Source organism: Puntigrus tetrazona, chromosome 2 (assembly GCF_018831695.1).
Source record: "Puntigrus tetrazona isolate hp1 chromosome 2, ASM1883169v1, whole genome shotgun sequence".
NCBI lineage: Eukaryota > Metazoa > Chordata > Actinopteri > Cypriniformes > Cyprinidae > Puntigrus > Puntigrus tetrazona.
Window position 1 is genome coordinate 23052977 of NC_056700.1, and position 8554 is coordinate 23061530.

An 8554-nucleotide genomic window follows, 5' to 3' on the forward strand; every position below is an offset into this window, starting at 1 on the left:
ACACTCACACACACACACACACACACACACACACACACACACACACACACACACACACACACACAGACACACACACACACACACACACACACACACACACACACACACACACACACACACCAGGGACATCCGTCAGCGCTGCAGTTATGAGGTGTCAAAAAACCCCAGGCAACGTCTTCAATCTTACTAATAAAGTTCTGCAGTGGAAGAGCAGAGAGAGAGGCGAGAAGAGGGATAAACACACGTCACACTGCGCTTCTTCTCCATTCATAACTGCCACAGAACCTCCACCATAATCAATATTTCATTTTCCATGAGAAGAACTTCTACGCTGGCGGCGCTCTGAATGTGAATTACTAAGCAGCACGAAGAGACAAACACAAACTCATTCAGTCCAGCGTGATGCTCTCGCTCAAACCAAAGTTTTTCAGAAGAACATTCAAAGTTGAAAAGTTCACAACAACGGAAACTTTTCAATAGAACACTCAGAAGCGTAAAGGTCCAAAACTTTTCAAAAGTTCCAATAGAACATTCAAAAGTTTAAAGTTCAAAATATTTAAAAGCTCAAAACATCTTAAAGTTTCCAAACAGAACATTCAGAAGTTTAAAAGTTCAAAGTAATATATATATATAAACTAAAATAATTTAAAAGACCATAAAAATAAACTGTTAAAATGTAGAATTAACTAATTGTTAATTAATTGTTATATATATTGTAACCTAACCTAACCTAACCAAACCCTAACCTAACCTAACCTAACCCTAAACCTAAACCTAACCTAACCTAACCTTAACCCTAACCTAACCAAACCCTAACCTAACCTAACCCTAAACCTAACCTTAACCCTAACCTATCCCTAACCTAACCTAACCTTAACCCTAACCTAACCTAACCTAACCTAACCTAAGCCTAACCTTAACCTAAGCTAACCTAACCTAACCTATCCTAACCTAACCTTCTTAACCTAACCTAACACAACCTAACCTAACCTAACCTAACCTAACCCTAACCTAACCATAACCCTAACCATAACCCTAACCATAACCTATCCCTAACCTAACCTTAACCTGAACTAACCTAACCATAACCATAACCATAATCTAACCTAACCTTACCTAACCTAACCATAACCTAACCTAACCATAACCTAACCTAACCTAAGCAACCTAACCTAACCTTAACCTGAACTAACCTAACCTAACCTAACCATAACCCTAACCTAACCTAGCAAGCCTAACCTAACCATAGCCTAACTAACCTAACCTAACCAAGCCTAACCTAACCTGTCCTAACCTAACCTAACTTAACAACCTTAACCTAACCTAACTTAACCTAACCTAACCTAACCTAGCAACCTAACCTAACCTTAACACTGAACTAACCTAACCTAACCTAACCTAACTAGCTTAACCTAACCTAACCATAACCTAACCTAACCTAACCTGTAACCTAACCTAACCTTAACCTAAACTAACCTAACCTAACCTAACCTAACCTAACCTAACCTAATCTAATCTAACCTAACCTAACCTAACCTAACCTAACCTAACCTAACCTAACCTAACCTAACCCTAACCTAACCTAAACCTAAGCTAACCTAACCTAACCAACCTAACATAACATAACCTAACCTAAGCGTAACCTATCCTAACCTAACCTAACCTAACCTAACCTAACCTAACCTAACCTAACCTAACCTAAACCTAACCTTAACCTAAGCTAACCTAACCTAACCTAACTTAACCTAACCTAACCTTAACCTGAACTAACCTAACCTAACCTAACCTAACCATAACCTAACCTAACCTAATCTAATCTAACCTAACCTAACCTAACCTAACCTAAACCTAACCTTAACCTAAGCTAACCTAACCTAACTTAACCTAACATAACATAACCTAACCTAACGTAACCTATCCTAACCTAACCTAACCTAACCTAACCCAACCTAACCTAACCTAAACCTAACCTTAACCTAAGCTAACCTAACCTAACCTATCCCTAACTAACCTTAACCTAACTTAACCTAACATAACACAACTAACCTAACCTAACCTAACCTAACTAACCTAACCATAACCTAACCTATCCTAACCTAACCTTAACCTAACTTAACCTAACATAACACAGCCTAACCTTCTTCTAACCTAACCTAACCTAACCATAAGCCTAACCTATCCTAACCTAACAGCCCAACACAGACTAACCTAAGCCTAACCTAACCATAACCATAACCTAACCTAACCTAACTAACCATAACCTAACCCTAACCTAACCTAACCTAACCATAACCTAACCTAACCTAACCTAACCTAACCATAACCATAACCTAACCTAACCTTAACCTAACCTAACCTTAGCACAGACTAGCCTAACCTAACCACAACTAACAGCTAGCAGGCCCTAGCCTAACCCAGGCCTAACCTAACCAGGCCCTAGCCTAGCCATGGCCTAACCTAACCTAACCCAGGCCTAACCTGTCCTAACCTAACCTAACTTCTGACTAACCTTTAAGCACCAGACATAACCTAAGCACTAACCATAACCTAACCTAACCTTACCTAACACAACTCATAACCACCAGCTTAACCTAACCTAACCTAACCTAACCTAACCCAACCTAACCTAACCTCTAACCTAAACCTAACCTTAACCTAAGCTAACCTAACCTAACTTAACCTAACATAACATAACCTAACCTAACGTAACCTATCCTAACCTAACTTAACCCTAACCTAACCTAACCCAACCTCTTCCTAACCTAAACCTAACTTAACCTAAGCTAACCTAACCTAACCTATCCCTAACCTAACCTTAACCTAAGCAACCTAACATAACATAACCTAACCCTAGCCTAACCTAACCTAACCTAACCTAACCCTAACCTAACCTAACCTAACCTAACCTAAGCACTAACCTAGCCTAACACAACCACAACCTAGCCTAACCTAACCTAGCCTAACCTAAGCCATAACCTAACCATAAGCACAACCTAACCTAACCTAACCTAACCTAATAACCATAACCTAACCTAACCTAACCTAACCTAACCATAACCATAACCATAGCCTAACCTAACCTAACCCTAACCTAACCTTAACCTGAACTAACCTAACCTAACCTAACCTAACCATATGGCCTAACCCAGGCCTAACCTAGCCTAGGCCTAACCTAACCCATAGCCTAACCTAAGCAACCCCTAACCTAACCTATCCTAACCTAAGCTTAAGCCTAGCTGCTTAACCTTAACACAGACTAGCCTAACCTAACCATAACCCCTAACCCTAACCTAACCTAACCATAACCATAACCATAACCATAACCATAACCTTAACTAACCTAACCTAACCTAACCTAACCCTAACCTAACCTAACCTAACCAGCCTAACCTAACCTTAACCTTAACTGAACTAACCTAACCTAACCATAACCTAACCTAACCTAACCTAACCTATCTTTCTATTAAAAATCTATGCTTTCTCAATGCAATCTCAGGTATGTGTAACAGAAGTATTCAGGTATGGAAAAACAGTAATCAAATCAAGTGTTCAGTGTATAAATGAAACATAGATTATTCCTAGATTATTAAGGTTACCAGAAGTTATTCAGTCAGAAGCGGTGTATGATTTTCTCCCATAAACTTCCTGCGTTTTTATTTCTACAGCTCATACAGCTACAGAAAACAGAAACACACACACACACACCGGGTCGTTCTGGTATTCCCGGCTGTAGAGCTCATGGCAGTTATTAAAGATGTACTTTCGTAGGTCGAGTTGAGACACGCTTTCACACAGTCTTTAACGACTTGGACTAAGCTCTCGGAGGACTCTGCAGCTCCTGGACCTGAAAAACACACACAACAGAGATTCATCTCACCATCAGATGCACACTTAAGGCGTTCAAAAAAACACCGTCAAAACACGAACACAAAGAAACAAAAGAAAACTACCCACAAAGCATGCCATTAAATGATTTAAGATCTATCTACCAGTGGAAAAAAAACTAAATGTATGAATATATTACTAGTTTTATCTTACGTTATCACGATAATTATGCTGCAGTTTAAGGGTTGCTCTTTTGCATTTATCTAATTATTATTTATTGATTTGTGACTGGTCATAATGACGATTTCTGAAAAGCTGAATATATAATCTTTCCATTAAAGCACGGCTTGTTATGAGCAGACGATATTTGATACAACTATTAAATCTGCATTTATACCTGCGCTACGTGAAAATCTGCAATACGAGGGTGCAAAGAAAAATCGAAATATTGAAAGCGGCCTTTAAAGTTCTGAACAATGCATATTAATAATCACAAATGATACATTTATTGGTGGGAAGTTTATCAAATATCTTCATAGAACATGACCCTTACTTAATGATTTTTGGCATAAAAGAAAAAGCGTATTATTTTGTCCCATGCAATATATATTTTTGTCTGCTGCTACAAATACAGCCGTGCAACTCCAGACACATATTATTTAACGTTATTTTTCAGTGAGCTGCAGATTAATTATAATGCACGTGATAAAACGTGACGTTTGCAAACAAACTCTCCGTACGTCATGAAACGATCAAAGGTCTACGAGCAGAACCAACCTTCATCCTAAAGAAAGTGATGCTGGTCAGAAGATCACGGTGGACTTCAGGTCCTGCAGCCTCTCAGGACTGCTAGCTGGGAAGATTATTCTGAGAGAAACACAGTTGTTCAGTACACACAGAAGCGCGGCGTGCAGCGGCGCATCACTGAACACGTGAACGTACTCTGTACATAGAGAGGTCTATCCTCAGGGAGTTGTGCAGCTGATCCAAAAGCTTCACGAAGCGCTCTTTCTGCACAAAAAAAGACATGCATTTCAAATAAAAATGATAGGGCTGATAAATACGCCATATTTACGTGTCGAAATGCTGCTTTAGTGTTTGTATTTTTGATGCAGACCTCCGTGCGTGTAGTTGGGTTAATACTTTTTGACAAATTATTTTGCTACTTTCTGATTATGCTTTCAATAACTATTCAATAACGCTAAACTCTCAGTCACCAGCTGTGCATAGGCGTTAATCAATACATATATGATTGCTGAATATTGTGCCTAATTGAAGGCCAAGTGAAGTATTTTTAGCAATTACAGTAGTTTATCGTAATGTCGTGGCATGGTTTCTGTATGTTGCCGTTTTCTGATACACTTAAAATTAAGCTATCCAGCATTTTACTGTAAAGCGCATTTTAATGTATGCGTAAAGTTTGCGGCAAGATCGTTTCATGCGCATTCACCAATCAAAAATACAGTAAAAACAGTGAAATATTATCACGATTTAAAGCGATTGCTTTCTGTGTTAATATATTGTAAACCGTAATTTATTTCTGTGCATTTTGAGCATCATTAATCAGCCTTCAGCATCACATCATCAAGCGACATTATTTTTAATTTATATATGCACAATATGTTTTGCGGAGAGCGGTAACACATTTAATTTTTCAGCATTCCGAATGAATAATAGGTTAAGAAAATGCAGATAGCAATCTTTTTTACAGATGTTTTTAATTCAATGCGGCTTTGAGAGCGCGGGAGGTGTTTCGCAGGCGATGTAGTGTTTCTGAAAGCGGACGGACCCCGAAGTTGGAGGCGGCGAAGCGGTCGGAGGCAGAACCGCGTTGTTGGTGGACTGGGTGGTGTGGCGTAGTAGGCGTTGATGTTGGCCAGAAGCGTGCTCATGACCGCGGGGACACCGGACACATGTGCCCGACGACAGACACGCCAAAATGCCTGAACACAAACACAGAGGACCGGGTTACCCAAGAGCAGTTATTACAGCAGATCCCTGTTCAATAAGAGGTCTACGATGTGATTCGTAAATTAGAAAAAGCATGTTTTATGATAAACGTAACGGTCATCTAATTGAACCTATATATATATATAACTCTTAAGATAAATCTTTTGCACAATGCCACGTAATTTTCAGCTAAAATGCATTTTTTTACCGTGATACAAATCATTTTCATCTAAAACTCATTTGTAATGAACTAAAAGCATCACAATGATGACTAACTAATAATTTTCATTCAGCTAAAATATTTACTAGAAATGATTATACTAGTTAACATGACAAAAAGCTTTTTAATCCTAATCTTGAGCACGACGCAATTCATTTTCATCTAAAATCCGTCCCACAATAAACAGTAAAAGGAATATTTAACCAGAAACCTTTCTACTTAACTAAATGAATAAAGTTGGAATAAAGTTCTAATTTGAATGTTTTCCAATTTTACATTTTAAGCTTTAATTAAAGTTCTATTTTTTTGTACACATCCCTAGTTTTTAGTAATATGGTAATATTACTTGTATTTCAGGTTTAGTTATTTTAGCACATGGAAGTAAACTGAATTCACGTTTTCTCGAAATAAAGCGTAAATAAAGTTATATCAGACTAATATGGGCTACCCTGCTTTACAAGATATTGGCATCGACTTTTGAGAAAAAAAACCCATTTTGTAGCCACTTATACATTTATATTTATACTTATATTTATATATATTAGCTGTGCTCGTAAAATATACATGCAGAATGTGCAACATCTTTAACAATTTGAACAGAACAAGAGGATCATGAAAACGGCATGTTATTGTTTATTTAAAGCTGTCCTGAATAAGATACTTCACATCACGGATGTTTATATTATATATATATATATATATATATTCAACACGAGACCAAATAATAATCAGATTTTTTTTCCCGAAGAGAGAACAAGTTGAACACTCTTACACTGAGATACAGAAGAAGTTAGACTGTTTAATATTAAAAACTAAATAACTGACATTCAAATCAACTCTTCTCTCCACTTTCCTGGCAACTGTAGATATATATATATATATATATATATATATATATATATATATATATATATATATATATATATATATATTATAATATAAATAAATAAATAATATATATATATATATATATATATATATATATATATATATTTTTTTTTTTAATTAATTAATTTATTATTATTATTATTATTATTATTTATTTTATTTATACTTAGGTTGTTTTGAAGGGGTTTCCAACCGGATGCAACGCAACAAAGCTTTTCTTTTTATTCATGTAATTTTTTTGACAATAAACAACATTAGGATTCTTTTTTTATTCTTTTTTTGTATTATTTTCAGCGGCATAACTGCACACAAAATATGAGTGACAATCTCAGGTGCGATTACGCGCTTCGTTCAACGCTTAAAAGTATTTAAATGCAATTTCGCCTAACCTCAAATCTTCAAAATGATCTAAAGCAAACTTGTACGTTAAAAAATTCAGCGGTGATCTCATTTTCAATTTCAATCAGCAAAACCCTGCCGAGAAAAATCCTACACAAAGGCACTGAAATCTGATTTCTTCCTCCTGTCTTGTATGTTTCCTGTTAGAGAGTCTCCCTGCTTACGTCATGGCCTGATAGATGGACTCCACTCCGTATCTCATGGCGAACTCGTCCACGATCTCCTGCGCCGTCTCGTCGAAGTACACTTTCCAGGCGTCATCTCCTTTGGCGTCAGGGATCTTCACTGCGCTTGCTGTTCTGCTTCTCTGTGGTGTAGTGGAAGATGTGCTGCGGCATCATGGGAAGAGGACACACCGGTTCAGTTCTACTTTCCAGCACGCTTAATATCAATAAAAACATTTATTTAAGCTAAAACTTCTTGCTAAAAACACACTTCTTCTTTATATATATTTTTATATTTTATATATATATATATATATATATATATATATATATATATATATATATATATATATATATATATTTTTAATTTTTTTTTTTTCTTTTGACGCTGGAAAAACATTAAAAACATTTCACTGCATGTCATTACCATGTATGTATGTGCATGTGACAAATTAAAAATTAAAAATCATGTGAAAAAATAAATACAGAAAGTTGAATTACTAACTTAAAACAAATGAAAGCTAAAACTGAAATAAATAAAAAAATGCACATAAATAAATTACGAAAAATTATATAATAGACACGAAAAACATCATATAAAAAATAAAGCTTATTGATCATTTTAATAAAAACCACAATAATATATAATTAATACTAAATAAACCCTCAATGAAAGTGAGGAAATGCAAAATGAACAGAACATGCAGACAATTAGAAATATTAGCGCTGTCAAATAATTAATCAAAATTAATTGCATTCAAAATAATACGTTTTTGGTTACATACTAAATTTGAGTATACTGTGTGTATTTATTATGTATATATACAAACAGATGCATGCATATATTTGATGAAAATAGGTTATGGTTATATATTTCATATATTTATATATGTATAAATAAAAAAATATATATATATTTTTCAGAAGAAAAACTTTTATTTTGGATGTGATTAATTGCTTGCACTAGAAAAATTGAGATATAATTAAAATAATTAATATAATTAAGATTAATATACAGCTTTGAAGCAATGAGATTTCAGAGTTCAAAAAATATAAATCAATAAACACTTTATCCCAAAGAGATAAAAATTGGTTCTTGCTGCAGCCC

The 8554-nt window shown here is 35.4% G+C and overlaps 1 pseudogene; it reads right to left on the reverse strand.

Annotated features, from left to right (window-relative positions):
- The window catches only part of LOC122327334, a 29270-nt pseudogene extending 21650 nt beyond the window's left edge, over positions 1-7620 (reverse strand).
- Between the last annotated feature and the right edge of the window lie 934 nt (positions 7621-8554).